At 33.7% G+C, this 26,667-nt stretch overlaps 1 protein-coding gene and 1 non-coding gene across 2 annotated transcripts in view; one reads left to right on the forward strand and one right to left on the reverse strand.

Annotated features, from left to right (window-relative positions):
- LRP1B (LDL receptor related protein 1B) overlaps positions 1–26,667 on the forward strand; it is a 1,807,041-nt gene that overhangs the window by 26,181 nt on the left and 1,754,193 nt on the right. The window lies entirely within an intron of this gene.
- On the reverse strand, positions 1,787–1,890 carry LOC115288875. The gene has a single exon (XR_003907261.1). It is a non-coding gene; the product is annotated as a small nucleolar RNA U13 (small nucleolar RNA).

The following is a 26,667-nucleotide window of genomic DNA, read 5'->3' on the forward strand; positions in this document are numbered from 1 at the left end:
TGTTTTCCATTATACTTATTTAAAAATACATAAAACAAATTCAGGGAGTCTTCCATTTATGTAAAGTATTTTTCTCTATTTTCTGTACCTTTCATGGTCCAATTCTGTGGCACGAGTTTCATTACAAAAGATTTGCTTGTTAAATTTTATTATCAGTAGCTAATTTATAAATCAACGTTTCCTTTAAGGAATTATAAAGATGCAATCAATGTGATTAATTTTGAATGCTTTCAAAATATTTATATCACCAGTTGTCTTCTTCCTACCAAGAGGGTGATAGGAACCTTGTCCTGATTTTTAGCTCTATAGGCATGGCTACCAGATCTCGTTAAGTGAATTTGTCTGAAGTAAATTTGAGTTTAATGAGAATGAAGTATTCTGGAGTAATATTTATGCTTTCCTTTTGGTGCAATTTTTAGACAATGAAAGGAAGTTGGAGATTTGTGATCGAGGGTACAGAATGGTTCACAATGCCATGTGGCTGACTATAAATATGCACATGGCTTCTCTCTTGAGACACTGGTGTAGGTCTTAAATCATTATAAACAACAATCATATAAAAATGTCAGCTTTTGTTTCATACAGGAGGAAATTTAGGCTCACACAAAGTTCAACAGTGTCAAAGTTCCACAAAGTCTAGATGTTAAATCTTTGAATCTCCAATGCCTTTGTTTTTTTAACTATAATATCATAATGTAGCTTCCTAGAGAAACTAAATTAATATTTAACAAAATATAGGGTTATGACAATGGAGCATTATCAGAGATTTGCCTTTTAACAAACATCTCAAAAATAAAGGAAACACGCAAGTGTTTTTTCTCAATATATACTAGCTAGAACCCCATGGGAGGTTAAAAATTTATTCTAATAATGGCTTATATACCCAAAACATTTTGGGAATTCTTATTTTGGAATTGCCTTAAAAGCCTACGGCATTTTCTTTTAAACTCAGTGCTTTCAAATCTTGATTTCTAAAGTGTAAATTGATTTTTTTACATAATCAGAAGACTTATAGAGGTCAGATTTGTGAATTAAGTGATAGACTTGTTATTTTGGTTTTGAATTTTAAATTTTGGAACAGATTTTAAGTGATAGGCAGTGTCTAAAAGTAACTCTACATTAAAGGATAGCTTCATTTGGACTCTTTAAGACTGGAAGAATCATCTGCAGTTCATCCATAGTGTGTGTGTGTGTGTGTGTGTGTGTGTGTGTGTGTATGCTGATATGAATATTATATATATAAAGCAGGTTTTATATTTGAATATATGAGATATGTAAACTATGTCTAATGTATGTTTTATATCAAAATGTATGTAACATATGCAGAGAGATAGACATGCTAACATGCTGTGTATTCCAATTTTATGAAATTCAAATGTGGCAGTTTCAATCAAAATCATGTAGATCACCTGTGTAACTCAGTTGTAACCTAGACTTCTCCCAAAGGAATAACTTATGTTCCTTAGTGAATGAATATGAAGTGACATTTGAGAGTGTCCAATTGCCAAACTACTTCTGAGGAGATCTAGCCTGGCTATAGTTCACATCACCAAAGCAATCACCACTATTTGAGAATGAATCAGACTACACTGTTCCTTCATACCTTTAAATACAAATCCTGCAGCCTGTTCGCTCACCTATCCCCACTTCCCTTCCCAGGTTCACAAGCCAAATGATCCCCCCACACCCTAATCCCCCCAAAGAACAATTTTGAGGTAATTCAAATAGGGTAATAATAATTTGAAAATAAATTTACCTTTGGAAATTACTTTTTTTCCCAAGTTCATGTCAGATGGGTAATGTGCTGAAGTCACAACAAGGTTTGAGGGAAGCACAAGCCACACAACAGTGTGAACATCCAATATTCGCGCTTATGAACTGTAAAAGGATCCTGCAAATTACTCTTAGTAATTTCCTATACCTTCCCTCCTCCCTTCCTCTATCTTTTTACCCTTGAGTACCATTGCCCTCAAAACAAAAATGCAGAAATATGTGGGTGGTGGGACAGTGAATCCTTCTAAGCAGAAGGCTAAATTGGAAATAGCTTCCAAAGGACCAAAGCTCATCTCAAACTATCAGTTTAAATTTATAATAATGTAAAATCATTAAAGAAGATTGGTTATTACTATCAGGCTTTCTTTCCTGGTTTACAAGGTGAGAGGTTAATGACTCATTTACTGAGGTACACAGTTTCTTTCACTTTTCACTCACAATTATCTTCACTTGTTTTAAAATGCAATAAAGTCTCCAAAAGGTATTGTAGTTCTTCATTATTTCTTTCAATTAATCTTTCTAAATCATAGCTTTAAAATGAATCACAAATAAGCAGTAATTGATTTCAATTGCTGAATGCCCAATTCCTGGAAGAAATGAATGGGGCAGATTTACTTTTGAAAATCTGCTTCCCATAGCAGCTGGAGCATGGGGGCACAGCAGATGTTAGTCTCTAAAAAGCTGGCATTCACTTTGGAAATGGACTCTGGATGTCAGTGTTGTCTTTCTCCATGGAATGATATGTTTGTTGACAGAGTAATGTCAATGCTAATATATTTTTGACTGAAGTAATGGTAACTTTAAAGAGCATTTGTGTTCTATAAGCCCTTCAGTGAGAGGCCTAGGTTGCCTGATATCTTAAGAAAAAGTGACGATCTAAATGGACAGTATACTTCCTTCAAGGCTTTCATAGGTAGATCCAATTTTAGATAGGTAATATAAAACCAAGTATCCTTAAATTCAGTCTAAAAAATACAGTGTTCTCTACAGGAGACATGTTTACAAGTATAGAAAATCTCAATTGTACTCACTGGGTAACATTGTACAATGTAACATTTACATTGTTTATGAAATTAAAGTCAACATTTTTTTAATGTAGGCTGCATTAGTTCTCTTGTTCGCTAGGCTACAAATAATTGACATCTCTCTAACACTTAGAATCCAGATGACTATCTCAGAGTGGTGGTATAATGAGGTTGTTGCCATAGAAACTTTGCAATCATTGACGCATTTTTACTATTGGAGCTTAAATACTATGGCAAATTTAGAATTTTAAATCACTTAGAAATAGAATAAATTCTGTAGGGATAGTGTATTATTCTTTTATCTGAAATAAACCACTTGGGGAGCTAATTATTTTCAAAATTGAGGAAAGGTGCTTATTAGCACAATGGTACCATTTAAGATCTAAGGCTAAGAGAAGAATTTGGTCTAGTGAATGCAATTTACCAATAGAGATTTAGTGTCAGAAAATTCCAATGAATGTCAATTTGATTTGGGATTGTTAATTCTTAAAATAGCATGGAAAATGTTTTATACACATGGAATAAATAAGCTTGCTAAGGAAATCTAGAAATGATAGATTTCCTGTCTTTAAGCTATCAATTGCTTATTAAATTTCTGTTTGAGATTTAAGCAGAAACTATATTATCTTTCAAATTAACTTAATATTATAATAATATCTGACTGTAATGTTAAATATAGGCTTTAGAAAACAATGAGTTTTATTGCCTTATTGAACTATACTGCTCTATAGTCATCATTCTAAAATGCTGTTGCCAGTTAGATTATAAACGCTTTGAAGGTAAAACCCACTGAGATGATGGCCATCAAAGGGAAACTGTAGATTAAAATATCTCAGTAAAATCAAGAAACCCTGTTTAATCTGGTTTTGTTCATTGAATAATGAGTTTTCCACAATTATAGATTGTGGCATATGAGAGAGGATTACAGTGACTGTACATTATGTACAGGATATCATCTTGTAATTTTCCTATTTTTATTCTATATGAATAATGTTTCCAGGAAAAAATACACTAAGTTATTGCCTGAGAGCTCATTGCCTGTTCATTTATTAAAGAATCATCCATAATGGTAAGAGTCAATACTATATTTAGAAGAGAAATGTGAATTCTAATTAAGGAAGATCTACTTGAATTAGTAAAAGTGAATTCGAACTTTTCAAATTATATGTCTTTTGAAAATTATCAGTTTTGCTGCTTAGAGTACATTTCTATTTTGTTTTCTCATTTAGCCATGACTTAGTCCATTTAGATTGCTGAGAATAATATAAGGCCCCAAGTAAATTAAGGTTGCCTTCACTTCAAGGTTGATGCTATAATTCCTTTCAGTGTTATTCATCTATTTAATCTAGCTTTATTTCTATGAGTGATAAAAATGTAAAGAGCAATTTTTTATTTCTTTCACTAACTTTGTCCCTGTTAAAGACAATTTAGCCTTTTTAACTGTACAATTCAGGTTTTGTTTGTTCTGTATTTACTCTTACAATGGGGTCTTAAAAACTGAAAATGAATACACATTTGAGTGTTTTTATGATGAGAGAAAAATATGTTCTCTAAGCTGAAAAGAAATTAAAGAACCATTTTAAGACTTCTCAAAGGGACCAGTTTCCTATAATATCTACTTTTAAGTAATTCTTAACACTATGGAATAGTCTTGGTAATTCAAATATTCTTTTCAAATTCATCAGTGCACTTTGAACTTTTGGAAACATTTTTTTAAATGTTTATAAATGCAATTATTTTATTAAGGGGCATCAAAGATTTAAGATTCAGTGATGACTAAATGTATGTGGCACTTTTGATGATGCCCTTGAAACTACGTAAAATATTTATTTAAAGCACATTTTCTAGATCTGACTCCAGGAATATTTTCTTCTTTCTTTCCTTTTGTCAGGTTGGAGTTAATGTGGTGGGGTAGAGGAATATGGGCCGAAGGAGAGTATCTATGTACTCTTGATTTGCTAATAATCTTAGAGGGCTGTGCGAGAGAGCGAGATTTTTTATAGCTTGTGCTTGTTCTTGCAGAACATTAAGATGTAGGGAGCTTAGGCAAGGAAAACTATTAGACTTTGATGCTCCATTTTCAGGGACTTGTAAAAAAGAAAAAGTGACACCATGTGATTTATTCTCATGACAAGATTGTAAAGAGAACAAGAAGTACAAAAACTCAACCTGTTGTTGTTACATTATTTACATTTGTACACGATGTCTTCTTTATCCTGAATGCCACTTTTGAGTGCTTCAAAATGGTAATATAGAATCTTCATAAAGATTTACGGAGCCAACTTCAAACAACTAACTTCTTAATTTAATGGTAATTATATGGTTTAAAAATGTACTTTCTTCTTGCAGCATATTTTTTCAATAGATAGCTCTGTGTATGCAGACATTAAATCATTTTGATGTCCTTCAAAATACATACTAGCTTACTTAAGTTTTGAAATGTGGAGATCTATTTAGCTCTACATTTAGTAACTTTAAAATTGAAAAGTTCTAGATATGATTTTCCAAATAATTTTTTAAATCAGTAATCTGTTTTTAAATGTTAATTGCTGATCCCCAAGTCCAAATATTATGTGAAATTAAACTGTTTCTTTCCGTTTGCACATTTGGTACATTGCAGAATAAAATGTGATGCTTTCTTTATAAATACAAATGAACTCAAATGCCTTGCTCATGTTTGCAGTGGGTCAAAAGCATTTGACTGAAACATCATGGAGCCACATCATTTTAGGGAGAATGAAGAACTTCAAAAATCAGTTAAGTTTGCATTAATTATTCTTTCAAAGAGATATATTTGTAGGGTTTCCTATAAAATAGGTCCTTTTTGACACTATGAATAAGAGGTCATCCCTTCCCTCACAGTATTAACATTCTAGTAGAACTGCTAGCATGAGAAGTTCCAGCTTTGTACTAGGCAGAATAGATACAGCAAGATTTTGGTGAAAACACATTTTTGTAGTGATAATCATAGCAGACTATGGACTAGGATAGTCTAATGGTCTGTAAACATTGCACATAAGAAATTAAAATACTCAATCATTGCATTGTCACTCAGGTTTTTTAAAAAAGAGTTTACATCTACTACTCTGTGAAATAGTAAATAGAATTGATACATTTAAGAGTAAATGAGTTAATACAAACATTTAGTTTCATAGTCAGGAATAAGAGCCTGAATTCTATGGTCAGGGACTTTCTCTTCCATCACAGTATGAGGCCTATGGTTCATTTATTGGAGCAAAAGGATTATACCATTAAGGTAATTGGTCACAGACATAAATAATATCACATAAGATCAGAATTGATACAAAAGGACCTTTATAGAGTACACATTATTTGGGGGTCAAATGATAATGGAAATGATTGCTTTACCTTGCTTCTCAAATTATGTCTCAGGAGGTTCCACTTTCCCTGTGCTCTACTTAAGGCTACTAAGTGAGGTTATTTTCTGGGTAAACACTCTCTAATATCTTGTCCTAATGTGATACAAAACAAGGTTATGTTCTTTGATTAGTCCACTGCTATCCCACAACATTGGTAAATTTCTCCCTTCATATCATTTGCAGAGAATATAATTGACAATGTCCCTGCCCTCTCACATAGGACAGTTTGGCTAGATTTCAATAAACCCAGTCTGTAGAGTTCCGTAAACTTTTACAGAAGGGAATGCAAGTGTTATTTATTTGTATGTATAAGAAATAATTATAGCACAGAAAAGATAGATAAGTAGACTAAGATCTGGAATCTACCCTGAATTACAGTTAATATTACCTTGGTATTCACAATTGCTGTTATATATGACTATTTTCCAGGCATTGACTGGAACTACACAGTAATTTCATATTGAATCCCAAGTGCTCCTGACATAGGAATGTCTTCCTGTTTCTTGGAGTTGGATTCTAATCTAAAGGTGCTACATGCAACAGTTTAGCAACAAACATGTATTTTCTAAACAACCAAAACAAAACAACCTCCTTCAAACCCAACACAACTATTTTTTAATCTAATTTTTAAATTAATCAAATATTAAAAACTTAAAGATATAACATTACATATATTAAATATTAAATGTTGGATGGAGGTAGAGTGTATTATGCTAAGCTATATGACTCAGTCAGAGAAAGACAAATACCATATGATACCATTCACATGTGAAATTTAACAAACAAAACAGACGAACATATGCTAAGGGTAGAAAAAAAGAGAGGGGACAAACCATAAGAAACTCTTAACTATAGAGAACGAACAGGGTTGATGGAGGGGAGGTCGGTGGGGGATGAGCTTAAATGGGTGATGGGTGTTAAGGAAGACACTTGTGATGAGCACTGGGTGTTATATGTAAGTGATGGATAACTAAATTGAAGTCCTAAAGCCAATATTACATTATATGTTAACTAGAATTAAAAACTTGAAACAAACAAACAAAAAATAAATGTAAGTATTAGCTAAGTTCCTTTCCAATTCAAAGAAAAATGCACATTGAAGAAAGTATTTTCTAATTTTAGAAGGGGTTCATTTGGAAACTGAATAAACCTAAAAGCCACTGGAGTACAGTTTCATGCCTCAAGATTGTAATTAACTAAGACCTGGAATACCCCTATGAGAACATCCAGAATGTTTAAGTCATTGGTTACATCTGACTGATTTGTATGGTCACCTTAGTTGTTGCTTTGTTCTTAAATATGATAAAACAAAAATTTTAATTAAAGGATACACACATATACACACTGCAGCTAAGTGGTTGTTTGTATAAACTATACTAGATATTTTAAGTACTTAATGAATATTAGGGAACTATAAACTATGGAGTCTATTGAACTACTTACTCCCTTGAAATCAATTTACCCTACAGTAGCAGCATATTACAGGTTCTTATTAAGGGATTTTTTTTTTTAACTGTGAGGTGCTAAAGAGGATGTTGTAGCATAATACACATTTGGTAACTTATACTCCTGTGCATTGCTTCACATCTTGCTAAAAACATATACACATTCCATTGCAAGTAGGTTCTAAAATATAGGGGTCCATCTGCTGATTTTAAAAAAGACTTTTTATATATTCATATTACATCTATTTTTTTGTTGTTCTCTCTGAACAGAAGACTCTTTTCCCATTTTATTCAACATTTTGCAGTTTGAAATGAACACATTGCTTACCTAACCGTAGTACCTAAAGTGTGGCTAATTGGGTCAATTCATGTAAATTCTACAAATAGTCATTGCACTTTAGCGGCATTTAGCTGTACATAAGGTAGGAGAACTATGGCATTAAATGAAATCTTTATTAAATTCCTTCCTGAATGATTTTCTTCTGTTTTCAGTTATCTGTTTACTTCTAGAATCCCCAAATCTTAGCACTGCATGTCAACTTACTCACTTTAAATTAGTGTATTTTGTATTAATTTATTTTCAACTAATAATTAATATAATATTAACTAGTGATATTATAGCCTAAAATAAGCATATGGTATGACACATTTTGAATCTACTTTCTATGCCTGTTGGACCAATGATTCCTTTTGCTAACAGTCCTGTTGCATAAGTACAACTTAATATTTAAGTATTTTACAACAGCACAAGATCAAGTGGTTCCTCATAATGTCAATCTTGCGTATTCTGTGACCATCTTAAACTTTAGTTTATCTGTGGGTCCCATATAAACCTGGGCTGAACACTGAAGCCAACTTTAAGCAAGAAGTCATAATCAAGAAAAAACCAGCCTGACAGACAAAAATTATGCAAAACGCTTAAGTAATACCTGTCTCTTAGGAAATTACAAAAGAATTCCCTTTCCTGCACCATATCTTCTTGAGAGTCACTTTCAAATGCTTCCTGCTTCCTTTGTAGAAAGTAACCACTTGCATGGCACCTGCTCTGTAACTGTGCTGACAGGTCAGAGCCTAGATCCTGCTTCAGATTCTGTGTCTCTCTCTTTCTCTACTCCTCTCCACTTGCACCCGCTCTCTCTGTCTCTCTCTCAGAAATAAAATAAAACATTAAAAAATTGAAACAAGAACAAAGCACACAACTTTCCTGGATGTGTGCTTTCCTCACCCCGTTAGTTCTTTTCTATGTTCACTATCTTGCCTTTCTGGCTTTTCTAGTTCTATGCTCCACACATTCAATGGATATGTGATATGGAGAGTGGGAAGAGGGACAATGGGAAGAGAGACAATGCTATATTTTGTTTACATGTTACATTTAATCGCTTGGCTTTTTTCAAGAATTTCTTACTCTTAAAAAGGGAATGATTTGCACTAACTATCCATTCATTGCACCCAATTTGTTATGTGGAAGTGGGATGAAGGAAAATTTTATGCAATGGCTTCCATAAGGTATTACTTCATGCATTCTGGGGTCCATAAAAGTGATTCTGCTCTCAGGGAACTTAATAAACAGTTGACTAGTGACTGGGGAAAGAAAGAGAAAGAGAAATTGCTCTTGTTTTCATGAAGTTCATGGTCTATTAGGAAAGATAATATTTGTATTATAATTAGCAATAATGAGAAATAATTTCTGCAGGAAATATGTAGACATAGTGACAAAATGAAGGGAAATTCAGAGACCTTATGATTTGGATGAGGGAAAGTTTTGAGTTATGTCTTACGGAATATGTAAATGTAAGACAGAGGATTTGGAGTTGATGGGAACAGTGGGGCACAGATTTGTAGATGTGCAACCACACACAGTCTATGTAAATGGCCTCTGCTCTTTGTGGTGATTTTAGTATTATTAGAGTATAGATAGGTTACTTTACAACTGATTTCCTTATACGTAGCTATATATATGTATATACATATATATATAGTATATATAGAATATTTGTTCACTGGCCTTTTATGTTTAAACCTTTTGAAGTGATAGAATTCGTAAAATTCCCATACAGGACTTTTATAAATTTATCTCAGCCCTTAGAGGAGTCAGATTGCATTTTTAATCCACTTCATGATTGTTAGAAAACAGTTTGGAGGTTCCTCAAAAAAACTATCGATAAAACTCCCCTGTGACCCAGCAATAGCACTGCTAGGGATTTACCCAAAGGATACAAAAATGCGGATGCATAGGAGCACATGCACCCCAATGTTCATAGCGGCACTTTCTACAATAGCCAAATCATGGCAAGAGCCTAAATGTCCATCACCTGATGAATGGATCAAGAAGATGTAGTATATATATACAATGGAGTATTACATGGCAATGAGAAAGAATGAAATCTGGCCATTTGTAGCAAGGTGGATGGACCTCAAGGGTGCCATGCTAAGTGAAATAAGTCAGGCAGAGGACAGAAACCATATGTTTACACTCATAGGTCTAACAGGAGAAACCTAACAGAGGTACATAGGGAGTGGAAGGGGGAAAGAGAGTTGGAGAGAGAGAGGGACACAAATCATGAGAGAACTATTGAATACTGAAAACAAACTGAGGGCTGAAAGGGGAGGATGCAAGGGGGTGATGGTCATGGAGGTGGGGCACTTGTGGGGAGAAGCACTAGGTGTTATATGGAAATCAATTTGACAATAAACTATTATAAAAGATGAATAAATTTATAAAAAAATTTCCTTACATTTATTTAATTTTGAGAGACAGAGAGAGACATAGCACAAGTTGGGGAGCAGCAGAGAGAGAAGGAGACAGAGAATGCAAAGCAAGCGCCAGGCTCTGAGCTGTCAGCACAGAGCCTGACGTGGGGCTCAAACTCACAAACTGTGAGATCATGACCCGAGCTAAGGTCGGACACTTAACCAACTGAGCCACCCAGGCGCCCCTCATGATTGTTTATGCTTCTGTATCCAAGATCATTGGACCTTCCTACTTGTACTTGTGCCCATCCTATTATTTTCTAAAAATCATTCTTCATAATATATTTTCTCACAGTTATTAACCTTAAGGACAACACTGAGAAAAGAACCTAAGTATGTGTCATGAAATATCAGGGTAAGCAAATAGATGCTATGCATAATTTATATAAGAATATTAAAATGCCCAAAAATCAAAGTCTGAAACTGCAGAAACTATCATTTTCTCCAATATTCAGCTTAGTTTTAGGTCAGCAAGTACTTATTTTTAAACAATTATTAAGAATTTATTAAGCAAAATCCAACATATTGGGCACTTTCTCAAAATACAAGTTATGTAAAGATCAGTTTCACATAACAGATAATCTTATTCACAATGCTTATGCAAAGGGCATTTAATAGCACATAAAACAATACACCTTGAGAAAATCAGTCTAGAGATGGTACTGGGGCCTAGTAATGCCCCACATTCTTTTCATTCAGTTTCCCTTCCATCCTCAGTATTGATTTTCATCTTTTTGCTTTACACCTGCTGGAGGAAAGGATAAAAGAAGAAGAAAGGATTGCAGAAGGGGATTTCTAAGAGTAGCTTTGACATGTTATCACTGAATGAAATTTTTTCTAGAATCTCTCCAATAGTCTTCTAACATTGGTCATAATTAGGTCACATGCTCATCCCTAGCTGTAAGAGGGGCTGGGAAGAAAGTTTGTGGAAAGGGGGCACATGCTAGTTGTAACTTTCTTAGACCAATTGCATCACATCTTTTTGGACTGAATGCATTTTTTTTCCTAAATAAAGACAGAATTCTAATTTGAAAGAAAAAGTATCTAAGATTGACATTGGTGGCATAGTATAGGTATAGTAAATTGGCTAATAGCTCGTGCCTTTCATATAGAGATAGAAAGCCACAGTCTCATAGTTGACTTGCAGACTTGTGTTGTGAATTCAGACCTTTAGACTCAAATCCAGATATTTTTATAATACCTGAGTGGTTAAGAAGGAAAGCTTGGCTGTTCTCCACCCCTACCCCCTGCCCAGGATATTATTTTCAGAGGATTTATCTATACTTTTAAAAATTGCCATCTTTAGCTCGTAGTTAACTTCCAAAGTTCAAAACAAATAAAATCGACCTTATTTTTTTATTATATGAGACATACAGAAAATAGGATTCAAATGGATCACTAATAGTGCCTATCGCTTTGCAAAATGGTGGCAGTGTGTTTTCCAACTTTACACAGTTCTTTAAACAGTTTAGCTTAACATGTAAATACTTTTGCTAAAGTCTAAAAAATGAGCTTGCCTCTGAAAATAGAAGTGTTAGATAAATATGAAATGACATTTATACTTCATTTTAAAAATGAACAGTCTTCTTATTTCATTCTTTGCTTAAAGAGCAGATAATTACAGGAGATAATCCAAGCAATGAAAGCAGATTTTATCTACTTAGTGGTTAATCAAAAAATAAAACATAACCAATGAGAGAAATTTTCAAGGAAATCCATATAGAGTTTTTGGCCTTATCTATGAAGTTATTATAATTATATATTTTCTTTGAAACTTGTTGGAGTAAAACTAAAATTACTATTTTTAAATTAAGGAAGATACTTTTATAGCAATTAAATTTTAACATATCCTGATATTGCTCTCGCTTCTAATATTAGTGTATTTTTTTTCACATAAATGAACTGTAGTAATAGCCTAGAAATGGTACATCCACTTAATTCTTGAAAGGTGAAATTTTTAAATGACGAAATTCCCCCAGAGGCTAAGAATAAGTTAGGAACAAGAATATCAAGTGGATAGTACTTTGTATTACTAGTTCATTTTTCAAGTCAAGTTCCACATTCTGGTTTTACAGTTCCATATGATTCATACAAATAATTCACACACTTGGTTCAAAATCGGAAATAATTTGTGGAAGATTATTTGGATTATTTTTGTTTCCAACATTTAATAATTTTCCTATAAAGGGAAGTCTTAAGTATTTTTTTATTTTTAAAAATTTTTTAAATGTTTTATTTATTTTTGAGACAGAGAGAGACAGAGCATGAGTGGGGAGGGGCAGAGAGAGAGGGAGACACAGAGTCGGAAGCAGGCTCCAGTCTCTGAGCTGTCAGCATAGAGCCTGATGCGGGGCTCAAACCCACAGATGTGAATTCATAACCTAAGCCGAAGTTGGAGGCTTAACTGACTGAGCCACCCAGGGGTCCCTTGAGTATTTTTTTAAGACGACAGACTCTCATTATCTTTCTTATAAATAATTATTTTCATTTCTGTGCCCACAGTACTTGTGTGATGTACAGTTTGTATGATGTATGGTCAGTATGATAGAGGGGAGAGAATAGGGTTTGAAATGGCAAAGGCTTCAGCTCTTGAACTGAAATCTGAGCCTGTTTTGTCACCTGTAAAATGGTGGTGATCATAGCTCAATTACATGGCTGTTCTGAGGATTGGAGATAACAGGTAAAGAATACATATCTGATCCTCATAACTTGAAATTGACTTATTATCATTACCTTTTATAGGCTTAGGAAACCAAGGCTTAGAACCGTGTGTACAGTTGTTATATGTTTGTAAATAATTACTTTAAGACATTTATAAGTATGATATTCATCTCTGACTTGTTTCTGACAAAGATCAATTTTTTGAATAAGCCGTTAATGAAGTCATGCTTCACTTTTAATATAACACAAAAAGAATGATTGTTCATATTTGTTTATTTTCTCTTTATCCATAAAGATGGCAAATACATCTAGCACTTTGCTTTTGTGTGACAGTAACTCACAGCTTAAAAACTTTGGATATATGATGAAGCTAGTCATGTGATATACTAGTAAAACATGCTTGACTATGAAAGATTGGAGAAAAAATAAACAAAACCAAAAAAAGCACAAAATAGACATGAACCAAAAAACAAATCAGGAACCAAATCTTCTTTTCTGAAAATAGATGTGTAGTGGTCCCCTTTTAGCTACGGTTTAGTTTTCAGGGGTTTCAATTACCTGCAGTCAACCGCAGTCCGGAAGCAGTGATGCTACTCCGGACATGTGGCTAGAAGGTCAGTAGTAGTCTACACTGCATCACAGCACCTGCACCATTCCTCTCACTTCCTCTTATCACACAGGCCTTCTCTCAGCTCACATCGCCACAAGAAGAGTATGCAACAATAAGACATTTTGAGCAAGAAAGAGAGAGCCCACATTCAGAGAACTTCTGTTACAGTACTATATATTGTTACAGTTGTTCTATTTTATTATTAGTTATTGTTAATCTCTTACCAATTTACATGCTAAACTTGATCATAGGTATGTAGGCATAGGACAGAGCATGGTATATAGAGGTTTCAGTACTATTGACAGTTTCAGGAATCCACTGGCGGTCTTGGAACATGTCTTCTGTGGCTAGGGGTGATTACTGGATAAGATAAATATGAACCTTAATGTATAATACTGATAATTCATTTGATGACTGACTTTTAAAAATATATTCTCAAGCATAATTGCTTCACCAGCTTAAACTTTGCTTCTGTATGCCAGTTAAACTCACATTTATGTTTTCTTAATCAGATGCATATGTCATACTCCTCAAAAACAGTTTTTGGTTTCCCACTGCCTATAGAGTGACAACTAAAGTATTACGTTTTAGATCCATGGAAATGTCTCTTCAACTCACTATTTTTTCCCCTGTCTCAGACCCTATTTGTCCATGAACCATATGCTCCTGTCATATGCTTCCCACTTTCTCTCCAAAGTATTTGAAAATAAGGCCTGGCCTGTTTGTGCTCATTCTGATCCTAACACATCGAAGCATAGAATGTTGTTTCTTCACATACCGAACCCTTCAAAATTAATTTAAAACATCACATATTTTTCACAAAGCTTTTCTCAATCCTTTTAAATTTTTATAGGTTTTTTTTTTCTTTTCAGTTGTAACACATTTTGCATCATTCCTTACGTTTTACAGTTATGTCGTCTGCCTTACACATGAATATACATTTTTAGGTAAGGCCATATTTTATAATTTCCTGCCTGTTCCACAGCACTTATCAAAGGATATTGTAGATTCTCAATAAATAATTGCAGAAAGAGCTGAAAATTAATGTAATATTGATTTCATAACTAATACTTCTATCTTCCTGGCGCAATTTTTCCCTTTAAAAGAATACAAGCTCCATGCTGCAAGGACTTTTGTCTATTTCATCCACTAATGTATTCCCAGTACCTAAAAATGTTTCTGGAATATGGAAGACATTCAATATTTCTTGATTCTAACAATACATCTATCTGTATAAGTCAAATAATCATTAAACACATATGCTATTAGGGCTGCTTCACCAAAAATTGATGTTTTAAAGATGCTCATAAAACATTGAGAGACTTTGATCATCTGTGACTAATTTTTTATGAGTTGAGAGGGATTCCTGACTTAAAAGAATATCGAAAGTACTAATGGCTGAAGTACTATCCACATCTAGGCATCAGAGGCTGTTACTGCATTATACTTTACTACACCTCAACTAGTAGTGTTCACTCAAATCTATGGCTCATATTAGCTATTATAATTATACTAATTCCTCATATATGATTTACAGTGCAATGCTTATCTCAAGTTAGACCTTGTACTGAAGCCAGCTAATAGTTTATATAAACTAAATACAGTTGGTGAAATTTATTTAGGACTGATTGCTGAAATAGAAATAGATATTTAGCCTAATTATATTTTTTGTGAGTTATAGCTAATGTAGGTATCCCATCCTTAAATTTCATATGTCAAGTAGTATTAACTGATATCCTTGATGCAAAATTTGAAAATAGGCATGTATGAGATTTGGATCAGTAATTTTCAATGATTTTATATATAAATTATAGCCTTCTCTGTGTGTGTGTGTGTGTGTGTGTGTGTGTGTGTGTGTGTGTATAATCATAACAATGGTTATATTTAGATCTCTAGTCTTAAGTTAAAATGTTAAGGTTCTATGAGTTTCAGAACTGCAAGGAAAGCTATAGAAAGCCATTTGGAGAATTACTTTTGATATATGAATAATTACTTACTAATATGCATGTTCCACACGATTTGATTTTGGTGTATAGGAACACATTTTATACACATATAGATTATTTATACAGAATGAGAGAAAAAATATCTAAATACTTAATTTTGAAACTAGTTTGTAAAAGGTCATTTCAGGCAGGAAGAGAGAGTGTTCCTATAAAGTACAGCTTGCTATCTGTGTGCTAATTGAGCTTATCTCTTGCCTGAAACAGAATTATCTGTTCTTAGGCTTAAGAAAAGCTGCTATATTCAGTTCAGTGGTATTTACAAAAGATCTAGCTTGGTAGACACTTTATCTTCCTGTGTCGTTCCTTGTCTTTGTTAGGCAGAAAAGAATTACATGGCATTATTCTTAATTTGCTGGAAAGGTGCGATATTTTACTAATGAAATGAAAATGATTGCTGGAATATGTTTACATGCTAATAAGTGGAAAAGACTCAGAGGAAGAAATACTTTCTGAGGCTTGTTTCTTATAATTCCTCTTTAGAGGTCTATACTGAAATAGCTTGCCCTTTTGTTGTAATTCATGTAAATAATCCTAAATAATGCATTTACATTTTCTTTTAAAATTACTGCCAAGTAAGACATATCAAGCCTACCAAATCCTAGGTATATACAAAGCTCAGATCAAATAAAGGGTAGTTTACTGAAAGCAACATGAAAGGAAGATTATTTAAATTACCTTCTTCCTCCTAACCTGCCATCTTTTTCCCCACCCCAAGTCCATAAGAAAATGTTACCTGAGATAATGGGCCAATTATCATAAACCCCTATAATCACCAGGGAATAAATATTATGGATAGCAGAAACCTAAAATAGAAAGCTTACAAGCCTCTATATTACTGTCTCACTTTTTACTAACCTTATTGCAACAAATAGCTGTTATTACCCAACAAGAGAACCAGCTTTGAGCTTAACCAAACTAATGAGAGGTCAACACCCTCTTGAAATGTGGAAAATCACAGAAGAGTAATTAATCAGATTTGGCAAAAGGGGAAGAGAAGATAGAGAAAAAAATATTACACAAAGATGAGAGAGAGAGAGAGAGAGAGAGAGAGAGAGAGAGAGAGAGAATGTACAGGATAAAGAAAGGAAATTGCTTTCTTGATGACAATGAGCTTTTAAACTTTGTTACATAAATATGATATTGTATTCAATCTTGTCTATACTACCTACTATGTAGGGTTGGCAGATAAAATATAAGATACGTAGTCCAAATTGAATTTTAGATAAGTACTTGTTGTATATTTGAAGCTCAAATTTAGCTGAGAGTCATGTATTTTAATTTAATAACTCTAGCAACCCCATATGAAGACACATATTTTTTTTTGGTAAAATGTTCTGATATTTTCTGTATAGCTCCACAACCAAGGGAAAAATAACACTGGTAGATCCATTTCTAAAGGCTCCAAGTGTGTCTGTTTCTAAGAACTAACATCTCTTTCAAGATATGTTATGTGAAGAGGCTGAATAATAACATTACATTTTCACCCTTGGAAAATGACACATTTTGGCTCTTGCTGAGATACTTCTGAACATGTTAAGTACCTTCTTCATTACATAAGGGATCCTATTTTCATGCAACTTTTTATTTCCTTAGCATTCAGATCACCTGTAATAGGTTAAAGTGTAACTAATAGCATGGCCACTGAGTGAGGGATGGTGGGATAGATTCAATCAGCCTTTGGACATGCATGAGCGAATGTCCCAAGGAGGGCAGTGGACTTCCGTGGCTTCAGGCCTGTCCTGGATAACTGTCCAATCACAATTTACCCATAGTTCTATATTTACACAGTCAAACTATACTCAAATACTATTTGAGGTATTGAATGTATGAGTTAAATCAATAATTAAAGTCAAGTTAATTTGGACATTGCAAAATGGCCAGCCTTCTGACTCAATATATGTGGGCAAGCTATAACAAACACACAAAGATGGACATCTCTTCTAGGTACTATATTAACAAGAATGCATATGAATAATAAGATGTCCTAGGAAACATAAATATGTAAATAAGTAGTATATTACAGAGAAAATGATTTTTACTTAATATATGGTTTAAGTTTACATATAATGATTTTATGCATGGAGCAGAAAAAAATACTATTAACTTTTTTTTTACTGCTAACTCAGTTCCTGGCTCTTTATAAACACTCCATAAATTATTATTATTGAATGAAATGAATAGATACATTTCCTGCCTTCATTGAGTTCACAGCCTAGTGGAGAAGATGGATATAGAAAGATACAAAAATAGTCTTACTGGTGTCATGCTAAGATGGGAGAAATGAGGAGGCACATATAATTGATCCACGTGAGGAGCCTGAAAGGCATCCTGAGAAAATTGATCTTTGAACTAAGTGGACTTATTTAAAGAAAACTAGGTGAAAAGATGGAGAGGATGTAGAGAGAGTTCATGGGCACGGGGCTGGATGTGAGAAGCCTTGTAAATGTGAACTTCACTGAAATAAATACTTCTGAAGTATAAATTTCAATGCAGAAAGGACAAAAAAATCAAAGCCGAAAGCAAAGAGGGCCTCATTTTATGTCATACTAAAGAGCTTGGACTTTATTCTGTAAACCACTGGGAATCATTGACAGATTTTAAGCAGGGCCTAAAAAGGTCAGATGCGTAGTTTAGTTGGAGCATTTTGCCAATTATGTGGAGAATAGATCTGAACAGGGCCAAATTGTAGGCAAGAGGATCAGGAAAGTAACTAGAAGACTAATCAAAGATCAAATGAAAAAGTTGGGAAGGTTATTGGTAAAAGTAATTGGTTGAGGGAGGTTGAAGAGATATAGAGTAAGTTTAAAAGAACCTGGTGATCAGTTTGAGGCATAAACAAGGAATGCAGAAATGTCTAGCACCAAATTGGATATATGACTGTGAATATGCATGTGGGAGAGTCTAAGTTGGAACAAGTGAATTGAGGACCAATTAACTTAGAGACAAACTCCTGTGTGTGTATGGGGTCACCCTGAAGACTGAGCATGAGTGGAGAGCTATCAAGAAATGGGGATTAGAGAAGTCATAATTGAAAGTTCAGGTTAGGGAGAACAAGCAAGAGGAAGAAGAGGAGGAAGAGGAGGAGAGGAAAGAGGAAGAGGGAGACATAATGATCAGAGAGGAAAGAGGGAAAATAGAATAGTGTGAATCATGAAAACAAGAATAGAGAAAAATATTGAATAATGGTGCCAAATAGACACAGAGATTCTAGAATACATATCTCCATCCACATCTTCTTCAGGATATCTTTATAGCACAAAACTTAGCATAGTTTCATTTAATTTTCTCACCCTTGTTTGGAGAGAGCAGATTTTAAATTAGAAAGGTGCTTATCCCAGTCTCGTCATGACATTTGATAAAGATCTTTTGCCCTGTTTAATGTACAGTCTAGGAAAATTTCATTATGAACTGATTAGAATTTAAATGATACCTGTTTTAAAACATCTTTTCATACTGCATATATTTATAGGACAGATTACTCAAGTTCCTAAGTCTATCAGGAAATTAATTTACAGTTTAAAGTGAACTAAATATATACTGTGTCTGCATCTAAATTCCTCAAGAGAGAAATTATATTCTATCAAGCATAAAATACATATTTAAATATTATCTGTTTACACATGCTTACATGATAAACACTAAGAGCCTTTTCAGAAGGTTATGGGATATCCATTAAAAACAATAAAATGCACTGCTTTCCTGCAAAAGGATATACTTCTTTCTGATTTCTGACTTTAATAGTGCTTTACAGAGACTGTACATTTAAGGACCAGTAACTGAGCGGAAGAGAAGTTTATTTGGAAATAAACTGAGGAAAGATCAGGAAAGCTGGGTGAGAGGAAGGGTCAGAAAAACCAACAGGGCTAGTACCACAACTGTCACAGAGTTGGAAGTAGTGAGGCTAAGACAGAAGATTCTACTTGATTTATTTATTTAGACACACAAATCTCTTCACCATTTGTGTTCTCAGACATTTCTTGCTGGGCATCTCCTTCTTTAAGGCTAAGCTTCCTGTCATGCTGTATGGGTTTATGAACCTCTCTATCTTGAATCTTTTCATCCTTACCCCTTCTCATCTCTGTCATTTGCTACCCCTTCACCAACCCCACAAGCTTTTCTATATCCCTCCTCCTCACCATATGTGTACACACAAGTGAACGCACACACACACATACACACGGAAATAAAGATGTATACACACATATAATATATGCAAATAATATATATGCATTTTGTCCTAATGTGTATAGGTGATACACATGTGTATTTGCATGTTATGTATATGTGCATGCATGGGTAAGAAAACCATGAGATTCTGATTATTCACATTTTCCAATTTCTGTGATTTTAACATTTCATGTAACAAAAGGGGAAGCTGAGAAAGAAATGATTTAACTTGTGTTGCAGGACATACACTCAGGCTCATCTGACCCCTGGAACAGGTGTTCTAGATCACTACACTTCAATGATAGGGCTCTTCTGGTAGGATCACCTAGGACACTGGTCGGCAATGGCCAGGCCTGGCTTCTCCAGCAAGGAATCTCAGCTGGTGGCTGCTTCCTGTCTTCTTAGAATTGACTTGGCTCTCCCAAATTTTTATTCACTGAATCATATTATTAAATTCCTATTGCTTTTTGAGAATAAGAATTCTCTTAGTGATGGTACTTACTATAATATTTGATAGACTTTTCTAAAATTTAATTTTTATAAGAGAACAAATTAAAAGTAATTTTTTAAAAGTTTGATGTATCTCCCCTGTGTTTGATAGAATGGAGGTGAGTATACATGTGAGAAAGTGTATCACATACTCACACGTGGGGAGTAATTCAGGCATTGAATATCAGTACTGATGTCTTCATGCTTTTTTTTTCCCTCGGAGTTTTTGGAAAGAGATTATTACCTATGGATAATGAAAACAAAAAAACCTAAACCTTCAGACATTATACTTCCAAAATGTTTTTAAATAGCTATAAAATTATTTCATGTGGAAAAAAATTATACAAACAGCTATGCATTTGACAAATTCTTGAAAAAAAATTAAGTCCAAGGTAATTGACATATAGTGTAGTAATGATTTCAGGAGTAGAAGTTAGTGATTCATAACAGCCAGTGCTCATCCCAACAAATGCCCTTCTTAATGCCCATCACCCATTTAGCCCATCTCCCCATCCAGCAACCCTCCAGCAACCCTGTTTGTTCTCTGTATCTAAGAGTTTCTTGTGGTTTGCCTCTCTCTCTGTTTTTATATTATTTTCCTTCCCTTCCATTATATCCATCTGTTTTGTTTCTAAAATTCCCCAAATGAGTGAAATCATGTGATATTTCTCTTTCTCTGACCAACTTATTTTGCTTAGTATAATACCCTCCCGTTCCATCCACCTTGTTGCAAATGGCTAGATTTCATTTTTGATCACCGAGTAATATTCCATTCTATATATTTGATGACTTTTTTGAACAAAGCAGGATCACATGGTGGTAAAGCTCAAGGACTCTGAAGCCGCATGATCTTGGGAAAGATACTTAACTTTTCTGGGTTTTTCTTCTTTATAAAATGGAGATTATATTAATACCAACTCAGAGAGTTGTAACAAGGATTCAATGTGCTGAGTTCTAAAAATGTCATTAAAAATCTGTCAAGCAAAATAAAAATAGATAATATTCTCTCATTGGTAACCACAAGTTTAAATTGAACTAATTTCTAAATTTTGTCAATTCTACCTCACAAGGTGAAGTTTATTGTTTTCTACTTGTGTTTCATCCAACTTCTTTTTTTACAGTACTTTTTTCCCCCTACTTCTATGTAATTCCCTATTATAATTAGTAGCTTGATGTGTTTACATGGTGGTCTCTACCTCTGGACTACAAGATCTTTAGAGCATATTATATTGTCATTACATTTTATCTCTAGGGGTTTGTTGTTGTTCTGCTACAACATGGGCCCATAATAAAGTTTTATGTTAGATTAAGTAATAATCTCCATAATTTCTAGCCTAATATGGGGACTATTGGTTTCTTCCAGAAGTATTCACAAAATCTTTTTCCCCCATCCTGGGGCTTCCTGATTATTTTTATAACCTCATATCTCAGGGCCCATTGAACATATACATTGCTTTTTAAATAAGGCTTTGTAAGTAATTTTATTTGTATTAAGACATAATTTTCCATAACCTTTAATATTTATTATTTAACTTTAATTTTAAACTCTATGAATTTAGGCAGTAGAGTAAGTGAAAAATTGGAAGAAGGAAAGGGTATATAAATTTATTAAGATTTCTCAGAGAGAAAGTCATGTTTCCAACTTTGGATTCACTGTTCTTCCGGAAATCTTCCTTTCTTTCATTCTTTTTTCCTGAAATTCTACTGGAATTAGGGATTAGAAAACTAAGTCATTATTTTAAGCAGGGAAATGCAAGTTAAGCTCACTCAAAAATGCTGGAATTTTAAAGATGAAATACAGTAGATTTGAGTAAGAAAGGCATCATTGTCTTACCTGTGGTAATTCTAACGTCTAGGAATTTCAAGTGGGTGAAGTTCTATCCAGAAGGAATGAGAGAAGAGGAGGAGCCAAATCCCCACCAGAAATACAGAATTCTGAATAATACATTAGCAGGGCATGTTTCTTATGAATCTGATGGCACAAAGCTGGAAGGAAGTTGCAATTGCAGAGTAAACACTGTACTTGAAACATTTGGAGTAGGCAGTTGTTTTTACTAAGTTGGCTGAATCATTTCAACAACCTTAATTTAATTTCAAAACAGATTATTTACAAACTCAACAAATTTGATTTTTCTATTTCTTAAAACTTGATTGGCAACAAAGTGATCATTTAAAGACAACTGAAATGTGAATAAAAATCCATAAAAAACACAGTTTCCACCAGGTTTCCATAGAAACACAGAAAACCATGACCCTTAGGCTCACCATCTTTTCTTTTCTTTTGGATCATTTACAGTGAACTTATGTGTTCCCAAACACTTGAACACTCTCAGAAGAAGCTATTCATTTAATAGCACCTTTTATTTCTAAAAATGAAAGGACAGATTTAATACTGTAGTTAAATCGTAACTGTAGTCCGGAAGATATGTAGCAGTCAGTTTTCCCAGACCAAGTCTACTTGACACATATGGATCTAATTGTAATTTTATTTGTTGATGTTCTTAATTTCTGGCTTTTTAGTGGAGGGAGGGAGGACCCATGATAAAATTAAGCTTAATATAGCACTGTCCAAAATGCAGGGAATAATCCTGAATCTTTTCATCAGATGTGAGTAAACCAAAATTAAAAATGAGTAAAAATGAATTCAATAGAAACTAACTTCATAGTGCTCTATTATTTCCTAATCCTGACTATCCTTGTAGAGGAGATACCTGATTATTTCATATGCTTATTGAAAACATGTTAATTCAGAGCTCTGTTATGAAGAAATACACAAAAATAAATGAAATCTATTTATAAAATGCATTAAGAAAAATGAAAAAAATATTGGACTTCTGAAAAATCATATTTTGAATACTTGGCTGTTCTCCAACCTGAGGGCATATTAACTGATATTTGGAATCTTAGGGCAAATAAAAAGGTTTTGCCTTACTAGTGTTTATTATATTTCTTTTTTTAAGTTTATTTATTTATTTAGTTTGAGAGTGATAGAGAGAGCATGAACAGGGAAGGGACAGAGAGAGAGAGAAAGAGAGAGAGAGAGAGAGAGAGGTAGGGAGACAGAGACAGAGAGAATCCCAAGAGGAATGTACAGTGACAGTGCAGTTGTGGGGATTAAACTCACAAATCATGAGATCATGACCTGAGCCGAAACCAAGAGTTGAACGTTTAATTGACTGAGCCACCCAGGTGCTCCTTCATTTCTAATGTACATTTGTATCTATATAGATATTTCCATACCATAATTATATTCAGAAAAGCTCAAATTAGTAAAATAGCTAAAACACACAATAGATCATGTTAGATGTATGTGCATGTGCAAAAATTAAATCCCTCTCCTATAGTTCATGTAAACCAATGTATCTCTCAAACACTTTCAGTGGTATAATTGAAGTCTCATAGTTTGCTCTCTGTTCATGGCTGTAAAATCTATCATCTGGTCACAATTTGTGTTTTGCAAAAATAAATTATCTGGATGTTAATTTAAAAGTGATGACATTTTGAATTTAAATTATGTTAAAATAATTACATGTTTGGTGGAATATGTACATTATATTGGAATTAGAGACAGGTATTATTATTGAATTTTTTTGCAATGTACTTAGAAGTGAACCTGTCTACTATACTATATAGATTGAAATCATATAGTATATTAACTCTATTATAATACTATAGCATCTAGTTTACAAATACATAGATGCTATATATATACTACTATATAAGTACCACACTGTTAGTTGTTATATGCTATATAGATTATGAAAAATCTATCCTTAAACCCTAATTATTTATTATACTATCATATATTAATAATAATTATTTCTGATTTCTGAGACTGAAGCTACAAAGGAGTAGATTCCTAGAGAAACTTCTACATTTCTGAGAAAACAAATAAGGTCATGATCTCAGGGTTCGTGGGTTCGAGCCCAGTGTCGGGCTCTGTGCTGGCAGCTCAGAGTCTGGAGCCTATTTTCAGATTCTCTCTCTCCCTCTCTCTCTCTCTTGTTCCTCCCCTGCTCACACTGTCTCTCTCAAAAAAATAAAATTAAAAATAATTAAAAAAACACAATTCAATAGGATTATACAGTTTTTAAGTACAAAACCTGAATCTCAAGTCCTAGTTTTCTGACCTCAAACCTAGTGTAGATGATATGACCAACAACATGTTGTACAATTGATCAATGAAAAGAAAAAAAATATCATGGTTTCCAACTATTAGGAAAGGGTTATTGGATATATTTGACATGAAATGAACTTTGAAAAATAGCTGGGCTTTAAGAAGTAGAGAAGGAGAATGTCTTGGGCAAGCAAAGGCAAAGAACTGTCTAACCTTGGAATGATGGCTAAGTCATTTTGATTGTCATGGAGTTTTCCCAGATGAAGGAAGTAGAGAAAGTGTATGTTTCAGTCAATTTGCAGAGGGCTTCAAGCATCAGGCTAAATCTGATGAATCTGATGCATGCGTATCATGTGGCAGATGAGCATGCGGATAGATGAGAAGCCAAGTGCAGGTTATGTTTTGATTACATGTTTTGAAAATAAAGAATGTTTAGCATTACTCATGCAGCTGCGAGCACTGGTGGAGGAGGAAAAAGGCCACAGTGAGCACTGTGTGTATCTCTGGGGTGATTTTCCATTCAAAGTATTACTCAAAGCAGTAGATAATTATTTTATTTAGATATTCAAGTAATATGATTCTGAACAGGGGCTTTTGGGCAAACATATTTTAGTTTCATCATTAAACTAATTCAGTTGTTCTAGAATATATGACCTACCACCTGCAATGGAACATTTCCGAGGCCTTCTGGGCAGATGTAATAGACTAGAGATTGCTGAAGACAAATTCCTTGCAGAGAAAGATTTGTGAAATCCTGCAGGGAACCAAGGAAACTATACTCCCAAACACTCTCCCCTGCAGAGAAGGCTTTATCATTGACTGTTTCTTAGCACTTCAGAAAAACTTTGAACTTGTAAGTGGTAACTACTGTTACTTTATGTTATAAATCCCCACAGAAAATTACAGAAATATTGATGGTTATCCTATACATTGAGTAGAGGCTGTAATCTTAATAATTCTTATGTTCATAAATATAACTTCTTTCTATGGATATATAAGGAAAACTAGTATTTGCAAGTGGAGATTTAAAAAAAATTTTTTTTCATTTATGTGCCTTTCCTGAATATATCTTCTGCCTCAATTGGTGTTGGGTTTTGGTTATATGAAGTTAAATAAAGACATGGTCCCTTCCTAAGAATATTCATCAATGAGTGAATGATTTGTTTAGCTTCTCTTTTATTTTCAAAGAAAATATTTGAATTTTCTTTAAGAGCGTGTCTGAACCGCCTCTAAGTCACTTCCATATGAAGCCAGTTTCAAGATACTCTAGGCACTTTAGAAAAATTCCCAGGTAAACAGGAAAAAATTGCATGATGAACTTGTTTCTGTTCTTACCTCAAGTGACTCTGGAGTGGAAATATTAATGATGCCATTTTAGATTTTTAAATGTTTAAATGGTAGATAAGCAGTTAGAAGAACCTTCTGAAATTTTATTCTGTACCACACAGTATTGTGTGAGTGTGTTTTTTTGTTTATAGTATGCATGACACTTCAAATGATGTCATGTGAACATGCTAAAAGCTACATGCACAGGTGAATGTTTTAGGGAAACTAATAGTACCCAGAAATGTTGTATGTAATTTTCATAGACTAATAGTTTTCATTTGTGCCTTAGAAATGCATTTTGAGAGTATCATTATAAATATTAAGAGAAAAATATTACAGAGACCCTCTAAAGATTCCTCTTCGGGGATTTCCAAGCCTCTTTGATCAGCATTCCTGTGATGAAGTCCAACAAAAATCCTTACTACTGAATGTTCTCTTGTTCTGCTTTAAAGAAGAAAAGACTGTTTAAAAACAGTTTTGTACAGTTTTCCAGGACTCTTTCTTATCTTCCTTTGATTTGGAACTTTGTGTTCTTCTGTGATTTTAATGCACACTTGAATGCCCCATAAAGCATGAGATGGATGAATTAAAGCAATAGTGTGAAAGCAGATTCTACTTAAAGGCATTTTCTCTTATGTTACTTTTTCCTCAAAGCACCCTTAGCAAGTAATATTAAGATTCAAGTATTGCAAATTCATGGATGTTTCTAAAGGCATACAGATATTCTTCCTAAATAGATGAGTCTAGTGTTCCCTTTGAGGATGCTGTTGGTGTGAATCATTCTTTTCCTTTAAAAAAGCATGATCTATTATTATTTTTAAATGTAGATAGGTATAAAAGTAAATTTTTCTCATTTGGAACATACTGTGGTTCATATCTTCCACAAAATTAAATTGTTTATGCTATTATAATTCACC

This window comes from Suricata suricatta, chromosome 3, assembly GCF_006229205.1.
Source record: "Suricata suricatta isolate VVHF042 chromosome 3, meerkat_22Aug2017_6uvM2_HiC, whole genome shotgun sequence".
Lineage (NCBI taxonomy): Eukaryota > Metazoa > Chordata > Mammalia > Carnivora > Herpestidae > Suricata > Suricata suricatta.